This window comes from Mustela erminea, chromosome 7, assembly GCF_009829155.1.
Source record: "Mustela erminea isolate mMusErm1 chromosome 7, mMusErm1.Pri, whole genome shotgun sequence".
Lineage (NCBI taxonomy): Eukaryota > Metazoa > Chordata > Mammalia > Carnivora > Mustelidae > Mustela > Mustela erminea.
In genome coordinates this window covers 86,316,028-86,339,472 of record NC_045620.1, presented here as the reverse complement: position 1 = coordinate 86,339,472, position 23,445 = coordinate 86,316,028, and the positions used below count along the sequence as shown (strand labels likewise).

Below are 23,445 nucleotides of genomic sequence, written 5' to 3'. Positions count from 1 at the left end.
AAGAAGTATAAAATCCCCAAGAGAGGCAAGCATGAGCAGAATTTCATTGATATCTCTCATCTACCCCTTAATATTAGTTAGTATTGAAAAGAAAGAGTTCTGAGAAGTGATTAAGATGAATACAAACAGGCCAAATATGGACCTGATTAAGAATTCAGAGGGAGGAAAATCAACTCTTATGGAGGTACATCTTTTATAATTTTACTTTTTCTGGAATTTTGCTGACCCCCAGTGAATACTTAAGGAGAAAAAAATATACCCCTAGATTGTCTGTAACTGGTATGTGAATTCAAGCTCTATGTTTTAGTATAAGGCAAAGCTTTTTTCTTTGTTTATTCTTGTGATTAAAATATTACATGAAATGAAACCTAGTAGTGTGTTATAACTACTGTTCAGATGCCACATTTCAGTTATTATATGCCATACTTTATGACTCTCAGAAACCTTTGAGATTAGACCCATGTGAGATCCTCTGGTGTCTGCTCCATCTCCCACTGAACTTGTTTGTATCTGATCGCAGTGATTTGAGCTCTCGATGGGAGAGAACGGAAGGAAAAAGTCCTCAAACTTTATAAACACAGAATACAGATTAATAGCTAAAGTAAATGTTCATTTGACATAAAATGTTGATCAGGATGTCTCTTCAGAATATTTCTGCACTACCCTTGGCATTCAAGACGCATATTTGGATTCTATTAAAAAGAACCCTCAAGAAAGCCCAGAATTTACCTAGGAAAAAACGAGCAAAACGTGAAATGCCCTTAAGCTTCACCATTCTATAATTGCAAGTAAGGTCATATTAACAGTAACGGCCAATATCCTTGCAGTTTGAATGGCTTTTCTTAGAACAATATTACATCCAGAAATCTTAATGAGAGGAATGCATATTCTGTTTTTCTAAAAATTTTAAACTTCTGTATAACTGAAGGTGATGTTCACTGAGTTGAGAGGAGAAAATTCCAAAATATAGGTTTAAGCCTACATAATTGCTATCTTAATAAAAAAGGCTAATATCTTAATATATAGAAGCTCTTGCAAATCAAAAAAGATTGATAATTGTGGGAGAAAATGGACAAGTAATAGATATAAAACAGATGCTCAACTACTAATCAAAGCAATGTAAAATGAAATTACAAAATAATATGTTTTGCCTCTCATAAAATGAATTGTTAATAATCTGAACTGAGCAGGGTGTGGGGGGAATGACAAACTCTCTTAGATGAGAAATGAGATTTTAAATTGGAACATTTTTAGAGGGTGATTTAATAAGACAAATAAAAAATTTAAATGTATGAATTTTGCCTCAGCAATTCTACTCTTAGGAATATATTCCAATGAAATAACCAGACAAGTACACAAAATTTATGTCTATATACATGGAAATTTTATAATAAGTAAATAATACAGATAGATTGAAAATAACCTTAATTTTTATTGGTCAAGTTTGAATAAAGAATGGTAGAATTATAAAATGGAATATGGCAAAGCCTTCAAAAGGATAAAGTGACTATTATGTGGAGTTTTCACTGAATGCAAGCATGGTTGGACACTAGCAGACTGAATAATAAAACTTTCATATTAATGTATGAAAAGATCATATATCTATAAATGTTTGTTACAGATTGAATAATGTCCCCGACAAAGGAGATTCAGGCAATGTGACCATAGAGGCAAGGATTAGAAAGACACAGCCAGGATAGGATTGTCTTGTAATTATATAGAGAAGCAAACTGAGCCTCAGAGAGGCCATGTAAACTTCCCAAGGTCTTGTAGTGTCTAATAACTGACAGAACTTGGATTCCAACCGGGCGATCTGACTTCAGAATGTCCTTGTTCATGGGCATAGGATAGTATAAGTTCAAGCTTCAACTGACTATCTTCTCTTTATTGAGCATCTATCTATGTATGTGTCATATAACAAGCAAGCCCTACCCTTGGGAAAGATAATCATTTCTTGGATGTATTATATATATTAACATATATTTAAAAAAAGGAAAGAGCTTTCCTTTTTAATTACTATATAGCTTTTTTTTTTTTTAACTTACTTATGCCAGATGTTATGTTAGATGCTGGAATGTAGCAATGAACAAGAAAGGGAGATCTCTGTATCTCTGGAACTTAGAGGAGGAGATAGACAGTGAGTCTCTAAATGACCTCAGCCAAGCAAACGGATGGAGTAAAAACATTCCAGGAAGTAGGAATAGCATGGGCCTTAGGCAGGAAAGGTATGCATTTATCCAGCAAATCCCTGTAGATCACAAGGTTGTCTCCCTGAAGAGGAAATAGAGAAAGCATTGAGTTCCCAGAAGGACTTAACAAAAATCCCACAAGTTCTTACTCATCATATCCCATTTTAATGATGAGCTTCATGAGGTCAATCTCTTAAGATAGAGGACTACAAAATATTCCTTTGTTACAACACTATAGTTTGTCATCATGAGATTATTTTAATTAAAGTACTTGAATAAACCTTAATTTTTAAGTATTTAAAGTCTTTGATTCAAATCAAATCAGAGAAATCAGATTTCCCTAATATTCTTACAATACACACACACATTCACATACTCACAGTGATACATTCTCACACCCATACATACACAGTAACACACCCTTACACACATGCTCACAGGCATTCTCCCATACACACTCACATACTCTCATGCATATTCATATGCAGTAGAGCACACACAGACAATCATACAAACACACACATGCTCACATGCTCATCTCTACATAAACCCACACATTCTAAGGGAGGGTGCTCAACTCATTTATTCAATATTTTAACAAATACTTATTGATCATCTGCCAAATGCCTAGAGATGAAAAAAAAAAAAAACAAAACAAAACCCAAGATTCATCTCTGCCCTCATGGGGCTGTACCTCTGCTCCTAATGGGAGGTACAGAGACTCAACAAGACAGCAGAAAATGCAGATTATAATTCCAGCTTGTGATGAGCAGCATTGAGAAAATAAGTCAGGTGATGAGAGAAGAGTTGCTGGAAGGTAGATGATTTAGGGCAGATGAAGAAGGCTTCCCTGGAAGAGGACGTTTGAACGGAGGCCTAATGACAAGAATGAGCCAATCATTCAGAGAAAGGGAGAAAGAACAGTGCAGACAGAGAAGAGCAAGTGCCTGGAGAAAGGGGTTGGTGTAGACAAGGAACCATAATGTGGTTGTATGGCTGAACTTCTATGAGCAAAGTGATGGTGAAATAAGATCCAGGAAGGGACACAGAAGTTAAATTAAGCCCCTATAAACCATGGAGCTGAATTGGGATTTATTCTAAGAACAGACAGAAATAACAGATAGTATATATATGTATATGCCCCCACTTGAAAGGATTTGTAGTTTTATAAGTCCTTTCTGGCTACCATTTGAGGAATGGACTAGATAGGACAAGGGTAGAAGCTAGGGACCCATGGGGAAGTGGATGCAGTTGGCCGGGAGGGAGTGATGATAGTGGTATGGGTATGATTGGTCACAGTGGAACTGAGGAGAAGGTCATGGATTTAGGATGTACGTTGGAAGTAAGAAAGACAGGATTTTGTCACAGCTTTGATGAGGTGATGAGATAGGGTAGGGTTAAGGATGCCTTCCAGGTGTTCTGCTTGAGCATCTGAGGACACTGTGGTAGCTGGCCTTTTTTTAATCACTGTCTGTGTCATAGTACTGGCTTCTATTTATCCAGTGCTTACTGTGTGCCAAGTATGTGCTTTATATGTATTATCTTATTTATTCTTTACATCTCTGTAAAGTAGGCCCTATTATTATCTCTGCTTAGAAATGAAGAAATTAAGGCTCAATGAGGTTTGCTTCCTCAGTTCCAAGGATTCATATGTAAGTGAACCAGAATTTAAATGCAAAAACTCTGAACCCAGAGTCACCTCAGTGAGACATTGAGTAACCATTATTTCAGAAGCCCATCACTTCACATTTGAATTACCAAGATCTTTATTACTAGTTTCTCTTCTGTCCTCAAGTTGACTCAAATGGTGATCAGTTCACTACAATTTGTACCCTCACCGTAGACTTGGAAGAACAAGTGAAGTGCTGACCGTTCATTTTTCTATTTGTGCTGTAAAAAGATAATACAGGTGGATTAGAATTATAAATGGAAATAAAGTTTGAGGGTTATATTTGGATTATATTTTGTCTCTAATATAAGCAAGAGATTTAGTCATACAAAATTATAATTATATCAAATAAATAATTTCAGAGATGAGTGCTTTGCATATAATTTTTCCCCCATTATTAATTAGGGTTGGGGGCACACTGTTGTCATGAAACCGAACCTATTGTTAAATATGACATTACTGGGGTGCCTAGGTGGCTCAGTGGGTTAAGCTGCTGCCTTCAGCTGAGGTCATGATCTCAGGGGCCTAGGATCAAGCCCCGCATCGGGTTCCCAGCTCAGCACAGAGCCTGCTTCTCCCCCTCCCCTACCGCCTCTCTGCCTACTTATGATCTCTCTCCCTGTCAGATAAATAAATAAAATCTTTAAAAAAAAATTGACATTACTCCTGCTTAATTGGATTGCTCTTTTTCTGGTCCTTCAAGACTATCTCCTTCCCCATTCAGCAATGTGTATATCCTTGATTCATGATCCTCCTTTCTTCACACATACTCCTGATATCATCAGCTTTTGTGACTTCAATTCTCACCATTTGGCCATTCCTGACCCTCAGTGCCATTGACCTCTTTCAGATCTCTGTGTAGCATTTCTTGTCTACTGGCTCCAGGCAGGAGGGAGAGAAAAGGAAGAATGAACTCCAGAGAGCAGAGTGGTGAAAGGTGGTGAAGATGATGGTGATAATGACAATGATGATTTCTAGGTGTAAGGGGAGACAAGCCTGATTCAAGGTCCTATTTAAGACATTTAAGGAAAATCTTATTTGCACTATCCATGGGGGCCCTGTGAGCTTGGAGACAAATCTACACTCAGATTCTGAACACTGAACTGTTATTGTGTATAGAGGGCATCCTCTGTTCTGTGCTCAAGTGAATATATGTAATTACACAAACACTACATAGGGACCGTAATCCCTATATCCGTTACTCTAAATATAAGTCCCATCCCTTGTATATAAGGATGATAAGCATAATCCAACCAGGGACAGTCCTGGGAGGCCAGAGAAGTCACGGAGGTTGCTTGGCTGGATGGTGTATAGGATATATACAGGAAGGTATATAGGATATAAGTACTGTTCAGATTTCTAGACAAAATAAGCTTAGGAGCTAATCTCACCTACAGGGACAAATGTATTCTTTACACTATTTCTGACCCTCCCAACTCCCACCTCTGTACCAGGATGTCTCGCTTAGCGAATAAAAAAAGCACCAGAAACAGGAGGTGAAGATACAGAGGGAGGTAGAAACAGGAGAGAGAGAGAGGAGGTGAAAGACACAGATCAATTAATCCTCCCATTTTTTTAAATCAGAGAAAACCTTGGCATTCAGTGATGATGAATCAATGCTGCTGACAGATACATCATGTTAGGATCTCAACAATCTAATTCTTCCATCAACAGAAAAGGCAGGTAATTACCACATTATCAAAAGGCTTAACAAATACAGGAGGGAATGCCACGCAAGTACTAGTGCTGCATTATCTGACTCATCCTGTTAAAGACTTAGCACCGTGTTCTAGACTGATCAGCACTCCTGGAGAGAGGATAGCAGAGTAGGTTAAAATCTCTTCTTAGGAGAGAAATGTCTTTTGATTAGAAAAACAAACAAAAAAAAATTTGAAGGATCATTTCAATTGTGGAAAGACAGGCCTTAGGACATGGCCAGTTGTGAGATAAGGATAAATAAAGGATTACATTGTTCCTCATAATGAAATGGGAACAATTTTTAATTTTCAGGGACATGAGAGAGGGACAGCTCATCTCTTGGCCATTCCAGAGATGAAAGGAGAAGGCGGAAGATAATGTTCAAGGAAAAGTCACAAAATGACTAATTCTCAATAGTACAAATAGCCAAAGGACTTTCAAGAATGTCAGTGTCTAATATTAATCTTCTATCTGTTGTGCTGTAACTCAGGGAAACTACTCACCAGATCAACAATAAAAGTCTATTGCACATAACTATCTTTGGTAACTTCTTTGTTTGGATTGTGTTTTGGAGAATTTAGAAGGGAGTTCTGATCTCTGTTGAGCCAACTAAAGACAGAGAGCTTCCGCAAGAGGTCAGAGATAAATGAGTTAAAAATTCAGCAGAAGCCAAAAACTAGATGTGACCGTAAGAAATATATTTCAGAGGATTCTCAAAGAGACATCTTGTGGTACACACTGAATTTCCCATGATGGGGAGATGGAATTTAACATTTAAATTCGTAAAGCTAGGGATGCCTGGGTGGCTCAGTCAGTTAAGTCTCTGACTCTTGATTTCAGCTCAGGTCCTTATCTCAGGACGCTGATTTTGGGTCCCACGTTGTGCTCAGCACTGCTTGGGATTCTTTCTCTTCCTTTCCCTCAGACTCTCCCCACTCCCTCCCTCCCTCTCTTAAAAAAGCAAAATGAAACAAAACAAAACAACAAAAAACTTGTAAGGCTAGAAGACTGAGGCTTACATCTGAGTTAATATTGCAAACATCAAAAATTTGTTTAATCTGTCCCATTGTTTAGAATAGCTTGAAAGGGAAAAAAGTTAAATACCCAACAATAGATGATTAGGAAAAAATGATAATGAATCCACTAGATGAAAAATTATGTAGTCAATTAAATACAAAGGATTTAAATTTACAAAGGATTTAAAATAAAATGATAAAAGGTTTTGGTATGTTGTTTAAGATGAAAATAAATGATATTAATTGTGTATGTGGTATGATTGGAACTCTGAATTACCTGAATTCATCCTAGGAATACAGAGATGACTTAATTCTAAGAAACTTATTAATGTGCTTTCACCAGTTAATACATCAAGGGAGGAAAATGCATTTATTTCCATAGATACTAAAAATACAACATCCATTATTTTTATAATTCATTAACATAATAATAGATGTTTAACATGATTTTCTACCTAAGGCCAAAGCCAGGATTTTGCTTAAATGTTGGATAATTAGATACATTCCCGTTAAAGTCTGGGAACAATTTAATACTATTCCAACTGTACTAACTAGCCAGTACAATAAGCTGGAAAAATAGCAAATATATATAACCTAGGTATATGTCAGTAAAGAACTAATTAAGTAAATGATAGAACACACAGTAGAAAACCAGGGGCCATCTGTAAATAAAAGACTAATATATTGTTAAAATAAAAGTGAAAAGGTATAGAGCTTGTAAAACATTGTATGTAGAATGCTTCTATTTGTATAAGGGAAAAAGCAAGTTTGTATATACACAGACTGTATAGAAAAAGAGAAGATTTGAAACAGAATAGTAAGGAGAGGAGTAAGAATCTGGAAGTCTGGGATGGGAAGGAAATTTTCATGTAAATCCTTTTTTTCTATTTGGATTTTGGATTTGTAAGTATTACTTTTCTAATTAAAACAAACAAACAAACAAAAACTTCATAGGGCACCTGGGTGGCTCAGTCCTTAAGTGTCTGCCTTCTGCACAGGTCACGATCTCAGGGTCCTGTAATCGAGCTCCACAGTGGGCTCCCTGGCTCAGCGGGAAGGCTGATTATCCCTCTCCCACTCCCTCTGCTTGTGTTCCCTTTCTCACTGTGTCTCTCTCTGTTAAATAAATAAGTAAAATCTTATTAAAAAAAAAAAGAAGAAGAAAACTTCATAAATCAAAAAATAACAGGAAACTAAGCATCCAATTATAAAAAAAATTTTTTTTTTTAGATTTTATTTATTTAACAGAGATCACAAGTAGGCAGAGAGGCAGGTAGAGAGAGGAGGAAGCAGGCTCCCCGCTGAGCAGAGAGCCCGATGCGGGGCTCGATCCCAGGACCCTGGGATCATGACCTGAGCCGAAGGCAGAGGCTTTAACCCACTGAGCCACCCAGGTGCCCCTATAGAAAAATTTTTAAATAAACTATGGTAAATGTACTTTATGGGGTTTAAGGCAACCATTAAAAATTGCATGTATAAAATTAAAAGTAAATGAGAAAATGTAGTATATTGCTTAATAAATATTTGTTGAATGAATGAAATGATGAATCCCAAATGGGAAGAGATAGCATAAAAATTGTGGATACTAAATGTCATAATTATATAATACAACCCACATATATATAGATATATCCAGAGAGAGAGAAAGTAATGTGAGAAGAAAGAAAAATATAGTAGTGGTATCTTCTGCTTGGATGGTATTATAATATAAAATAAAAAACAATTCCTTCTATTTTTCTGAGTTTCAGAAATTTATATAATAAATGTGCATTGTTTTAAAATGAAAAAGTTTGTTTTAATACAGGAAGTAAGATACTTTATCTGCTTTTCTGAAGAAATGTGGATAATAGCAAATAAATTATTCCCCAAAGGTGATTCATGCAGACCCTGCAGTGTGGACACAATTTCCTTAATGTTCACCTTAAACACTACTGTTGATTTTGAGTTTTACTTGCAAAATAAACAGTGAGCCAAAAGAAAACACTGATACAATTGAACTTGATCTGATTTATTCTAAAAGCAGAGACTTGCCTAAGGCAAAATTCTTTAGGAAAACATTGCAACAGCTAAAAGGTTGTAAGCTTGTCCTTAAACCAGGTGAATTTTCATTCATAAAATTACTTCCTGCTCCTATTATGGCATTGTAAAAAAAAGTTAGAGACTGCTGCCCTTGGACTTTAAATTTAGTATATACTTTGTAGGAAATAAGTGACTGTGTGAAAAATGTCTAAAACACTCAGTTGTTGTTCGTTAATGGTGATGTTTAGTCAAGCTATATGAAGTCAATTGGAATCATTATCGGAAATCCAGACTTAGTAAAGTAAGGGATTTTGTTGTCTCTCTAGCAGCTATTTAGGTGTTTTTAAAGACCAAGCTATCGGTCTATGGTATATAAATTTGTTGTCAGTTTCAGTGTTTACTAGTAATTGATAAATGTTACTTCACATACCAAATCTCCTATTCTACCCAAACCCTTTGCCCACTTAAACATTCTTTTTTTTTTTTTTTAAGATTTTATTTATTTATTTGACAGACAGAAATCACAAGTAGGCAGAGAGGCAGTGGGGGATGGTGGGAAGCAGGCTCCTTGCTGAGCAGAGAGCCCAATGCAGGACTTAATCCCAGGACCCTGAGATCATGACCTGAGCCGAAGGCAAAGGCTTTAACCCACTGAGCCACCCAGGCACCTCCAACTTAAACATTCTTTACAAGAGTGGTGCTCATCTCTTTACAAGACAGTGAGCTAATTTTTCTTTTGCTAATTTTCAAAAAACAAAATATTTTCTCCCCTGCTTTTCAATTTTTATGTTTTTTAAAAATGTCTCTAAAATTTTAAGAAGAGAAATAAAGCAAAAGCTCAATGGCTTCTTATTCCCTCTCACATTAACTATTTAGTCTATCTTTCAATAACCTCAATACTAACCTCAGTGACCTCAATAACCTCAATAATCTATGTTCCCCCTAAAATACCTATTTCCTAGGCAACATACCTGTGTCTCTGGCCAGAATACCACAGCACACCACTTCAGTTCACTTCATTTCTTTGCTCATTATGTTATTCCCATTGCCTTGTCCTCTATTCTTGGCCTGAATTGTTCTGGTTCAGGTACTCAAGAAGTGGCAAACTGTCAGCTGCTGCTGCTGTCATCTCAAGACTTGACTGGTATCAAAGAATCTTCTTCTAAGTTCACTCACATGGTTGTTGTCTGTTAGCCAAGGCCTCCGTTTCTCCCCACATGTGCTTCTCCATAAGCTGTCACTACTGGCTTCCTCCAGACTTATTAATGAGAGAGAAGGAAAACAAGATAAAAGTCACAGGATGTGAACCAGGCGTGGGGATTATTGGGAGGCATCTCGGAGTCTGGCTACCCTCAGAACCGCCACACTTAGAAACCCAGAAAAAGTCCCAGCTTCTCCTAGAAGCTTTCTTTAATCACTACTCTTCTATGATTTCCTTCTTCACAAAACGCCTTTAGAAGAAGTTCTCTGCCACACTTGGCTCTTACAATGTCATTTTTGAAATTTTTTGTGTTACAGTTTAAGTATTTCTTCTCAGTGCAATGTAAACTCCTGAAGTATGGTAAGTAAGACTTGATGTGCTTGATAATTCCTATTTCAATTTTAGTGATACTGGGTTTAGTAAGTATTGGGATGAGTCTGTTTGAGGGCCTGAGGAGCTTTTAAAAAATACTGATGCTTAGGTGATATCCCCAGGTAGACGCTGGTATTCATTTAAATGCTCCTCAGGAGATTCCAATGAGCAGCCAGTAGCTTAGAATATTTCCTGCCTTACTTGTAAAATTAAGAGGAACCTAATTTGAATTGTGTTTTTTGTGGTTGTTAATTATCGTATAATTCCACCAAATGAAACATTTGCCATTTTTTTAACATTTGCTATTTTTGACACAGTTCTCTTACTTAAAAATATTGGGAGAAGATAAAGTAGCCATAACTCTATTAGTGAATCTAATTTTTTTCACATATATAGTTTTTACTTCATACTCTGTCCAAAATAGGAATATACATAATTGCTTTTCCAAAATGTGCAAGTATCATGTCATCTAATAGAAAAATTAAATTATGAAATATAATAAAAAATTGCCCAAGAGTCATGACAATCAACTGAAATGGTTACAAATTCAGGTCATAAAAGTATTTCTAATAGATAAAATTTATAGTTTAGAGATTGTTTTCAATCCAGCCATTAAAAATCTGTCAGAAAAGGAAGTGTCTGTTTCGCTTGAGTCCTTAAGTCTTTTCCCTTCTTTTACATTGTCCCTGAGGCTTTTGAATTTTCTACTAGTTCTATTTCTAAAGGTTTCCAACTACCCCCCCCACCAATACCACCCCAAACCCCAAACACAATCCACAATCCCAAAAAGGGTGGAGAAAAAAAAAAAAAGCCTTTCTGATACAAAGGAGTTTTTCAAAGACATGACTTCTGTGACTTGAGGTGCCACAAGGAAAAGATTCTTCACAGCCTGGTTAGAAAAATCAACTGTTTTCAATTGCTTATATAATAGTATTAGCCTTAGTTCTTTTGCCACTCTAATTCCCATCCTCTAATTTGAAGAAATAAGTAGTGAGCTCATTTACCTCTTAAGAATGAGATGCTTCTGTGGTAGCAGAAGCTCTTTTGAAAAGGTTAACTAATTCAAATCCAGAGGCTGAAGTTTAGGACAATGATTCTCAAGTGTGGTGCACATCCTTTACATTTTTTTTGTAAAGCACTTATCTGGGACCTATACCAGACCTAATCAGCATCTTACAATATAAAATTTGTGCTGATGATCACTGAAAGAAGCAAAGACAGAGTTAAGCTTTGCTCAACATCTTGGCACACAGGGATATTTCTGAAATCCATCACCCTATCCAGCATAAATATATTAGACTAACAAAAAGTACATGACTGTTGAAAGTAAAAGAAGGGAAGGTAAGATTGCAACATTTGAAGACAAAATAGAAATTATGGTTATTTCTGCTGTTCCCAATTAATAGATGAAACAATGCAGAATTATAGAGGGTTTATAACAATAGACCAACACAGAACTGACCCAGAATCTTTTACCCTACCATCACATAAAAAAAGAAATCAGATCCCCATGCTAAAAAGCTTAAAAGCCAAATTTTACCCCATAAGTGAAAATGAACAGGACTTAACATATACTTTGTATCCTAACCTTACTGCTGGTCTCATGTCAAGTTGTGTTGGAATTTCCTCTCATATTAGGCCACATTCTGTTGATTGAAAGTTATAGAGAGCTTAATTTTTTTTAAAAGGAACTTTATATGCTTCCTCTAAAATCACATTTTAGCAATTTCATTTTTTTTCTTCCCACTGAAATTATAAAATAGAATATACAATAAGTTATTTACATAATTGTCCAAACATTGTTGCAAAAGTTGGCAATGAAGTAAAAATAAAAATATAACCCGAAAACAGTTCCAGAAAGCAAGTACTTTAATTGCTCGTTCACCTGCTGAATGAAAATCTGAGTTGAGCAGTAGAGTTCTAGGAGTAGTGATATAAAAATATAGAAAAGTACCTACTTTAAATCTGTACATTGCAGATAGTTGAAGTATAACTTGTTTCCATAAAATATAGCTACGATGTTTCTTAAATTCATTTATTATGTATTTTAGGTCTAAACATTTGACTGGGTAAGAAAATTTGAAACAATTGTGACTTAAATAGTTAGAAGTCAGAGATATAGCAGAGTTTTATAAGCAGGCAGACACAAACAACTCAAATGGAGTTGTGTTTGAAAGCTGTATTTCCTGAAATATACTTTAATAATCTCTGTAAATTGGAACAAGCCAAGGGAGATAACCTGTATAGTGTTGAATATAATATCTCAAATGAGCTGGCATCAAAGATGAAGATGATGTTATAAAGTCAACATTACCCCCATTTTCTTCCTGGATATCACCCAGGCAGCGTAGAGGAAACAAAGTAACACAAACCCCTTTTTTTGCAAAACATGTATTCAACAATAAACTAAAAACTATATGTAGAGTTTCCCATAAGAATACAGGGATGTATGCATAAAGAACAAAGGGGAAGAATATTGTATCTTCAAATTTAAGAAGGATCCAGCAAAACACACTTCTTAACAATAAGGGGCGCTCTCTGAGATGTGAAATCCAATGCCTCGTTTACAATAATGGAAATAGAATACATAGGCTGGAGGCAGGAACTATTCAGGATACAGCTTACTTCTGGAATCAAAAGGATGGCAACAAATAAGGCATCATGAAGATTGTTATTTGCAGAAAGGGAGTGCAGAGATTTGCCATTGTGATAAACCTCCATACTCCTTATCCTCACTGATGGAAAAATTAGAGAGACACACTGGCATACACAATTCTAGGTCCTCAAGATAATTCCAGCTAACCTGGAATATAGCCATCAACTCTTCCATACACTAGATTCCTGAAAATAACTTATCCTGGAGAAACTTATTGGCTTTAAAGATGAGTAACGGGGCACCTGGGTGGCTCAGCTGGTTAAGCAACTGCCTCCGGATCAGGTCATGATCCTGGAGTCCTGGGATTGAGTCCCACATTGGGCTCCCTGCTCTATAGGGATTCTGCTTCTCCCACTGACCTCTCTCTTCTCATGCTCTGTCCCTCATTCTCTCTCTCTCAAATAAATAAATAAAATCTTAAAAAAAAAAAAAGATGAGTAATGGAAAAAAGGAATTATCGCTAGAGCCACACAAATATACTTAAGAAAAAGAAACAAAAAAGAGTTTCTTACAAAGAATATTAGGCAGAAAAATGATCTATTGTAGCAACAGAAATTTTAAAATCTCAATTAAGCAGTATCTCCTATGAAGAAAGAACATGAAAAAGATATTCTAAAATTCAGTTAAGAGATCATAAGACGATAGGAAAAAAAATCATAATGCAACTATAAAGTGAAAGAAAAAATAACAAAACCATCCCTCAAATAAAGGCAAAATATAAACAAGTACAATGGAGAAAGAAATTACAGAAAACAATAAAATAAATATAAGATATATGTAAGAAAAGGAAAATGAAGGAGGTAAAATGAAGAGGCAAATTGACTCAGGATTTGCACAGAGTCCTGCTGCTGCTCCTCAGAACAATTTGTTACTTACACTGTAACCCCTGGAGGATTTCACTAGTTACCAAGCACATTTAGATATGGCCTTAAGAATTACATATACTGGCAACAGGTCTTTGGGGAGAAGGACGATGTACGGCCGTGAAGCTGGGCAGCTGGGGATGCCCAGCTCGCTCAGGGCAGAACGCCGCCCCTTCACAGAAGCTGGGCAGCTGGGGATACCTGGCTCACTCAGGGCGGAGGGCCACCCCTTTACAGAAGCCGGGCAGCTGGGAATTCCCCGCCGGCCCAGGGCGGAACGCCGCCTGCTTCAGGGAAGCCGAGCACCCGGGAACGCCTGGTCAGCTCAGGGTGGAATGAAATCCGCCTGCCTCTCTTACCCCTTATCGCTCCTTTCTCATCCCAGAAGCGCCCGTTGTTTTTAGTCCTTTGCATGTGCTTGTTTAACTATAAACTTTATCCTCCTCCTTGCTTGTCTGCAAGACGGGATTAACGTTTGACCATCATCAATCCTTCTATTGGCTATTGTTTTCTATCTAATAAAAGTGAGACTGTGGAGTTGCTCGTGGCAGCAGTCCTTTTCGACTGTTGTACCCTGCTCCCAATCTCTTGCCTCTGACTTGTTTGTGCCTAATTCTTCTCTTGTCGCCGACTGGAAGCGGCAGAGTCCAAAAAGAGAAAAAATGAAAAAGAACAAATAATTTTCAATATAGTTTATTTCATGGAAATAAAAGATTTGGATTTACATAATGAAAGAAAGATATATTTAAAAGAATAAACAATAAAACATTTCCTAGCAAATGTATAGGATTTCAATGAAAAAGAAAAAAGTACTTGGGTAAATGGGCAATAAGCTCAAGTTACTTTTAAGGTGTGGGGTATGGGTGGGGATCAAGATGGTCTCAGAACTTTCTGTAGAAAAATTCAAAGCTAAATATTCCAGAGAAATTATATAACATCCTCAAGAAAAAAGGAGGGGTGGGTAACACTGAGAATTTTATACCTAGCCAAACTATGATTTACAAATTAAAGCGATATGCAGGAGCTCAGGAAATACTAAAACTATAAGAACTCAGAAAATATTCTCATGGGTCCAGCTTAAGTAATCTACTGGAATAAGAAAATCTATGGAAAAAACTGTTAATGTTGAGCATTTATTCCATTAACATTGAAGAGTGAAAAAAATGTAGGATTAGAGTTGTAAGAGTAGAAATGTCACAAGCCCTGTCAGTATAAAAATAATACAACTCACTAAAGATGGAAAGAGCAGGGACGAGGAAGGTGAGAATTTCCAGTTTCTTTATCTTTAATTGCTTCAGATCAAAGGACATCACTAAACACTCAGCAATCATTAATAGAGATATAATTATATATGTAGATGTTAATAACATGAAAATAATATAAGCAAGGGAAAGCAAATGATAGAGGAGAAGGAATGGGAAAGAAAAGGGAAATACAGTAACTATTATTGCTTATACTAACAACTTAGGCATATTTAAAGAAATGGAGAAATAAGAGATTAAGAAATGAGTCCTATGTAATATAATTTTTTAAAAAGATTTTATTTATTTGACAGAGATCACAAGTAGGCAGAGAGGCAGGCAGAGAGAGAGGAGGAAGCAGGCTCCCTGCTAAGCAGAGAGCTCGATGTGGGGCTCAATCCTAGGACCCTGGGATCATGACCTGAGCCTAAGGCAGAGGCTTTAACCCACTAAGCCACCCAGGTGCCCCTGTAATGTAATTTTTTAAAAGATTTTATTTATTTGAGAGAGAGTGAGCAAGCAAGAGAGTGAGAGAGAGAGCAGGAACAGGGGGAGAGGGAGAAGCAGACTCCCCAGGGAGCAGGGAACCTGACCCACTGCTATATCTGAGGATGCTGGGATCAGGACCTGAGTCAAAGGCAGATGTTTAAGTGACTTAGCAACCAGGCACCCTGTGATGTAATGTTCTTATTAAAAAGGGATTCATTAGGACAAAAGTGTAAATCTCCTGATTATCAGGAAAAAAAATGAAAAATAGGTGCTTGGGAGGGGGAAGTGCTACTTTTGAAAGGTTTTTAAACAAGTATAAATACAAAAAGCAAGGGCGCCTGGATGGCTCAGTGGGTTAAGCTGTTGTCTTCAGCTCGGGTCATGATCAGTCTCTCTGCTTCCTTCTCTCTCTCTGCCTGCCTCTCTGTCTACTGTGATCTCTCTCTGTGTCAAATAAATAAATAAAATCTTAAAAAAAAAAAAAGCAAAACATAAAATAATGTGACAGCTGACTCCAAATATATTTATCATCATAATAAATATAAATAAATTACCTCAATTATTAAGAGAAAGTGAAACCTAACTCTATGCAAAAGACAGACTTGCAACAAAGTGATTCAGAGGGGAGAATAGAAGCATGGGCAAAATGTTACCAAGCAAATACAAGTAAACAAAAGGGAAGGACACAATTTGGGGGTGGAGGTGATAAACTTTTAATACCAGATAAGATTGAATTTGCCCCCAAATCACTAAATGAGACCAAAAATTTACATTATAAAACAAGAGGGTAAAATTGAAAATTAAAATATACTAGTTATGAATCTGTATTGTATATCAAATATTTAACTTGGATACACTATTTAAGGGACAGAGACTAGGGCACCTGGGTGGCTCAGTCAGTTAAAGGTCTGCCTTCAGCTCAGGTCATAATCCCACGTCCTGGGATCAGGCCCTGCACCAAGCTCCCTGTTCAGTGGGAAGCCTTCTTCTCCCTCTCCCACTCCCCCTGCTCGGATTCCCTCTCTTGCTGTCTCTCTCTCTGTCAAATAGAGAAATAAAACCTAAAAAAATAAAATAAAGGACAGAAACTATTGAAAAAGAATTCCACTTTTCTTTAGGGTAGGGGAAGTCAAAAGTAAAAATGAGATACAGCTGGATAACCTAAAAACAACAACAGTGCTTTTCTTGAACCTTTCAGAGAGCTGAGTTACAAGGTAATCTATTGAACTGAATTTTGAAAAGTCTCAAGTTCTTATAAAGAGAGATAGAACACACAAACTGCTTCACCTTTGGCAGAGAATGAGAGGAAGATGTGGTTTCCATAGAAGCAGGTAAGAGAACATCTTGCTAATTGTGCTCTGTCATCTGTTCTTTGTTGTTCTTTTTCTTCTTTACCTGCCTTCTTTTGGATTAACTGGATATTTTATTAATGTTCATTTACCTTCGCTATTGGCTTCTTAGTTTTACTTATTTTTTACTTTTTTTTTTCCTTCATTTTGTTTTTATTATAGCATGTTTGCTTAATTTACAGCAAGCAGAAAATAATCTGGGTCTTGTTTTGATCCAAACATTGATGTTTTAAAGGTTGTACACAATATTTGTTAAAAAGAACATATAAAAATACCTTTTTAGAAGCTTCTATAAGAAAGAAAATACAAAGTTTAACCCCACAACTTTCCTCTTTGCTAGAACTTTTAATTGTTCTTTTAGGTTTTGCAATATATATGTTTAACATCACATTTTACCTATTCAACTTTGTATCACTTATGTATATTTTAAGAAATTTATAACAGTATACTTAGATTTCTTCCCTTTCATACTATATTTAATTATTGAATTATATTTTAATTCTACATATTTCATAATCCTTACAACACCTTATTACTATTTTGCTTGAGACATTCGATTATCTTTTATAAATTTTTCTAAAATTACCTGAGAAGAAAGAAAATCTAAATGACCAAATATCATAAAATAGATACAATTGTACAGTAGATATTTCTCCATAGTACCAGACTGTGAGTGCTTCAGAAATTAATTCTAAAAGAAAAAGATAAACCTATATTACTTAAATTATTCTAGAGTATTTAGTAAAAAAGACAATTTGCTAAATGCTTTTTATAAGGTGGCCATGGCATTGATAACAATGTATAAAATAGATTTCACACACACAAAGGAAAACTAGTAGTCAACTAAACTGTAAAAAATCTTAAACAAAATATTAACAAAGAGAATCCATTAGCAAATTTCAAGAATTATACAAGAATATAGCTGGAGTGGGGTTGGATTATTTTAGTACTACGAGAACGATTTAAGATTAGGAAACCTAATAATTTAATATAAAATTGAAAACAAAAACAAGAGCAAAAACTCACAGGTTCACTTTATTAATTAGGTAACACATTCACTGGTTACAAGAAATACTTCAAACAATAGTGGCTTAAAGAAAATGGAAATTTATTCTCTTTTCAGGAATAAATTGCACATAAGCAGTTTCAAAATGATATAATGGCACCCTAGTATTGGGGAGTTATGGTCTCAACTAACATTAGAGAATTAATAAATGAAAAAAAGGGGGAATAGATGTTGGGCAATATCAAACAGTATCCACCATAGTATAGTCATCCCCATTAATAATGATGATAAGACTTTTTTTAAAAGCATGTCCTTGATTTTAAATAAATAGGTAAATAATAGGATAAAAATAATAAAAACTATTAGCAATAAATGTATCTTGTTCTAAAAGCCTGACATGTAGATATAAAAAATACTGGAAGTGGGGCACCTGGCTTGCACAGTTGGTTAAGCAACTGCCTTCAGCTCATGTCATGATCCTGGAGTCCCAGGCTCCAGTCCCGTATCAGGCTCCCTGCTCAGCAGGGAGTCTGCTTCTCCCTCTGATCTATTCCCTCTCATGGTCTCTCTCTCTCTTTCAAATAAATAAATAAAATATTTTTTAAAAATACTAGAAGCATCCTTATTAAAATAAGGAGTAAGATAGGATTCCCATAATAATCACAATTATTCAACCATTTTCTTGCAGATATTATTAAAAATATAAGTACAGGAATGAGAGAAATAAAATTTGTAAAGGATGAAAAGAAATTATTAGTTGTTTTGTTTATCTGTTGATGCATAGAACCCACACCTGAAAATTATGGGCTTAAAATAATAACATTTACGGTCTGTCATGATTATGTGGATTAATTAGGCAGTTCTTTACTCTCTACAGTAATTCAAACTTTATATTTAAATCACTTAATTAGTAAACAATCTAATATAAGATTCTAATATTAGATAATGTTCAAATATTTGGAGAAACATTTTCAATACTGGGTAAATCTTATCTGTAGGTCTTTGAAAATTTTGGCTCACATGTTCTTTTCAGAAAGAAAAGTAGGACCAAAAAAAAAAAAAAGTGGGACAATATTTAGTTTGTCCTCTTTTAATTGAATGATGGATATGTTTCAAATCTAAGATTTCTGTGGTTAACTTTTTAGACTGACTTTCTCAACTTGATTCACAAGTTGCCTCATGCATATAGAGTTCCAGAAACAGTGCAGAAGCAGAAGCCTGATCAAGAGCCCGGCATCAGAAAAGTGGAAATGATACAGATGAATAACCAAGATTGATAACCAAATGATATAGATGAATAACCAATGCCATTGACATGACAGGAGAAATGTAGAGATTCTATATGTGAACCTTCATTGGGAAGTTTCTGGGCACATTAAAATATTTTCTGGCTGTCACATGACACCATTTGAATTGACTGTTTGTTGTTGTTTAAGCTTAGTTCATCAATTTTAGAACATTTTCCAGACACATAGAACCGTTTCTATGTTTTATCCCATAACTTCCTTAAAGTATTTAGTCCTCTTTGATGTGGACTATATCCAACTTGGAAACTAAACTATGAGTTATGTGAGATTTCAGTAATACTTTCCTAAGGTAATCCACATCTTTTGTCAGCAGTCTTTTCTCTTCTCTCAAATATAAAGACTACATCCAACATTTTAAAAAGAGGCAACTGTGTTTGTGACATTATATAGTTGTCTGGTATTGTTTCTTTCTGTCTCAGAAAGCAAAGGACAGTAAGTTTAGAAAAATAATAAACATTTTTTGAGGGGTGGAAGGGCCAACTCACGAAAATAAAAATATGTTACCTTTTTGTCTTTTAAAAAAAGTAACTTTCGGAAACTTCCCATCTTGTATGTCACATTATTCTGGTATGATTGTCAGTTACGGGGCCACTTTCCTGCCCCAAAGGTTGCATGGATCCAAGCAGGGATAATCAGAGCTCTTGTTCAGTGATTGAGAGGGAAACTCGGGGGACGAGAAGTACCTATCTGCTTGTATAGTTGAGAAAAAGCATGTAAAAGGAATAAAATTCATTTTTCTCACTATGTGGAGAGCTTGGCTAAAGATAAAGTCAACAAAGAGGGACACACAGGGACATAGAGAGGGACGCAGAGGCAAATGTAAAGTGACAGATAGACTGACCCCAAGACAACTTTTACCTAAACAATGGATCATAGCAAAATAATTTAAATAGTGGTGTACACTGTTTAATTTCATCAAACTATTTTCAACTATTTTGGAAACAAATTTTTTGCAGGATCCAGCTTTAAACCTAAAATATTAAATACCACACATCAACAGTCTTTATACCCCTTTTTCTATACTAGGCTTATTAAAATTACATGTATGCACCTCCTGTTAGCATTACCATTCTTTTTCTTTTTTCTTTATTTTTTTTAAGATTTTATTTATTTATTTGACAGAGAGAGAGATCACAAGTAGGCAAAGAGGCAGGCAGAGAGAGAGGGAAAAGCAGGCTCCCCACTGAGCAGAGAGCCCAATGTGGGGCTCGTGCCCAAGATCCTGAGATCATGACCTGAGCTGAAAGCAGAGGCTTTAACCCACTGAGCCACCAGGTGCCCCTTCTTTCTTTTTTTAATAGAAGGAGGGGAGAATGAAGAAGGAGAGAGAGAGAGAGAGAGAATCTTCAGCAGGCTCCACACCCAGCATGGAGCCCATCATGGGGCTCTACCTCACAACCCTGAGATCATGACATGAGCTGAAATCAAGAGTCAGATGGTTCACTGACTGAGGCAGTGCCCCTAGTATTACCATTCTTATGAAATGGTGTGGTGTTTGTTTAGGTATTTGAATATTTTAATATATTTTGCCCATATTTTACAAAATTGAGTGGAAAACTGCATAACGAAAGTGCTAATATTAATGGGTTTAGATAATCTTGAAGTTTGGAAACAAACCTCTTTTTAAGTTGGTTTAGATTTCCAGGACTTCAATTTTTGCCTTTATATAATCCTATAAAATAAAGCTTATAGGTTATGCTACCTCAAATCATGGGAATAAGTTATGTGGTTATTTCTAATATTTCTAACACAAGGCATATATCTGTATTCAGTTTTTTTGTGTGTGCATGAATACACATTTACACAAAAGTTAAATTAGGAAGTGATTATTTTAACAAAAAGGATCTTAACTAAAGAATAATCCATGCAACTCCTATAAATGAAAGTCATCTATTATGTACTATAAATATAATAAAATACTAATTTATATGTAATCTTTCCAGAAACCATCTATTATATGAAGTTATATAATTAAAAACCTCCTGATTAAATTTTGGTATTAAATTGAAGCATTATGATTTTCCAAAGTATATTAACAATAATAGCACACAAATATAAAACCTACTCAAATAAACCTATAGTCTTTAGAAACAAAGAACCTTGAAAAGATCTTAGATATCTAATTTAATCCCTTCATTTTCATATTGAGTACACAGATGTCTAGAGAAATTTAGTTAACAAATAATGACAAAACCAGGAGTAGAACCATGTTTTACTAGCTAGTTCAGAAGTTAAAATATAGATTTCTGTATCTAATTGTTTTGTGTTAGGGGTGCCTGGGTGGCTCAGTCAGTTAAGCATCTGCCTTTGGTTCAGGTCATGATATCCAGGTCCTGGGATAGAGCCCCACATCAGACTTCCTGCTCAGCAGGGAGTCTGCTTCTCTCTCTCCCTCTCCCTTAGTCCTTCCCCACTGCTTATCCTTTATCTCTCTCTCAAATAAATAAATAAAATCTTCTAAAAAAGTAAATTTTTGAAATGAAATTATGGTTTATTATTTTCTATAACTTGAAAATGCAAGTTATTCATATGTATGTGAACATACAATTAAAATTGCTAGCAAAATATAAAACAAGAGTAAATATCCAGGAACTTCCATCATTTGCCTTTTTATTACTTTGTTTCAATCAACTGTTGAAAACTTTCAACTCATATGGTCAGTTTCTTAAGACTGACAGTACTAAAATATCTAGGTCAAATGAGCAAAATAAAAAATAAAAAATTCCTGGGACACCTATGTTGCTCAGTAGGTTGAGCATCTGTCTTTAGCTCAGGTCATGATCCCACATACTTGGGATCAAGTCCCACATCAGGCTTCTTATTCAATGAGTAGCTTGCTTTTCCCTCTGCATGCCCCTCCTCCTGCTTGTGTTCTCTCTCTCTCTCTTTCTCTCTCTCTTTGACAAATAAATAAAAAATTAAAAAAAAAATTCCCGAGTTTAATTCTTCTAGTTTTGCTTTTTTTTAAGTTATGGTCAGCTAGCCACTGTATGTATCATTAGTCTTTGATGTAGTGTTCAATGATTCATTAGTTGCATATAATATCCAGTGCTTAACACAACACACGCCCTCCTCACTATGCTTCACCTGGCTACACCTAATCCCTTCACCCCAGGTCCCCTCTGAAATCCTCAGTATGTTTCTGGAGTCCATAGTCTCTCATGGTTCATCTCCCTATCTGATTTCTCCCCCTTCAGTTTACCCTCCCTTCCCCTATGGTCCTCTGTGCTATGTCCACATTCATGTTCCACATTTATGTTCCAAAAAATGTAAATATTTTGTGTTATTTTGGGCCTTGTGAAATATGACATATTTATGCTTAGATTGGGACCTTCTCCTGAACGAAATCTGTATACTATTGCTTTTCTATTTCAAATATCTGAAATTGACAGCTTTTCCTTCAATTAAAAAAAATAATAATTAAAAAAAAAGCTCCTAACTATCTCCCTTCTCCTTATAGATAATAACTAAAAAGTCTAGACAGAAATAAAAGTTTAGCAACCTAGGGGCTCTAAAGAATTGACAAAAGTGGGCATATTTTAGAAGAAAACTAAAAGTTGGAAGTAATAATCTTCAGAAGGTAAGTTTTCTCTATTTGAGATTTTCTCTGAGGTCAAGAACATTTGTACCACAGTGAAAAGTGGCTAAAATGCTGAGAGAAAATGCATAAATGCATAAAAGCTAAAATGCTGCTATCTTTTTGTCCAGAGAAACGAAGGGAAGGAGCTATGACAAGCAGAGTTGTGAGAGAGAGAAAACAAAACAAAACAAAACAAAACAACAACAACAACAAAACAGAAAAAAGAGAGCTAGATAAGGCAAATCCAAATATTTGGGCAGAAGCAAACTCTGCCCAAATCTCTGGTTGACCCTAGAACCACACATGTGCTGAGCTGATTGAAGGGAGTATGAATTGAGATCTGAGTTTCTACTCACCATAGGCAAAGCAGAGGTTTGTTTGAATATAACCAAACTAACCACTTGCTAAAACAAAAACCTGAAGGTTCATCAAAGGAATATAACCAAATTCAGAATGCATCCATTTCTTCCAGATTATCAAACTTGCTGGCATACAGTTGCTCATAATATGTTCCTATAATTGTTTGTATTTCTTTGGTATTGATTTCTTTAGTTCATGATTTTATTTTTTGGGGATCCTTTCTCTTTTCTTTTTGATAATTCTGGCCAGGGGTTTATCAATCTTATTAATTATTTCAAAGAAACAGCTCCTAGTTTCGTTGATTTGTTCTATTGCTTTTTGGTTTCTATTTCTTTGATTTCTGCTCTGATCTTTATTATTAATCTTCTCCTACTGGGTTTAGGCTTTCCTTGGTCTTCTTTCTCCAGCTCCTTTTGGTGTAGGGTTAGGT

At 35.6% G+C, this 23,445-nt stretch overlaps 1 long non-coding RNA gene across 1 annotated transcript; it reads right to left on the bottom strand.

Annotated features, from left to right (window-relative positions):
* Nucleotides 1–2,055: 2,055 nt before the first annotated feature.
* Nucleotides 2,056–23,162, bottom strand: LOC116595678. Its single transcript, XR_004287818.1, has 5 exons — nt 23,012–23,162; nt 11,753–11,910; nt 9,563–9,849; nt 3,948–4,079; nt 2,056–2,271 (listed from the first exon to the last, which is right to left on the bottom strand). It is a non-coding gene; the product is annotated as an uncharacterized LOC116595678 (long non-coding RNA).
* Nucleotides 23,163–23,445: the final 283 nt, after the last annotated feature.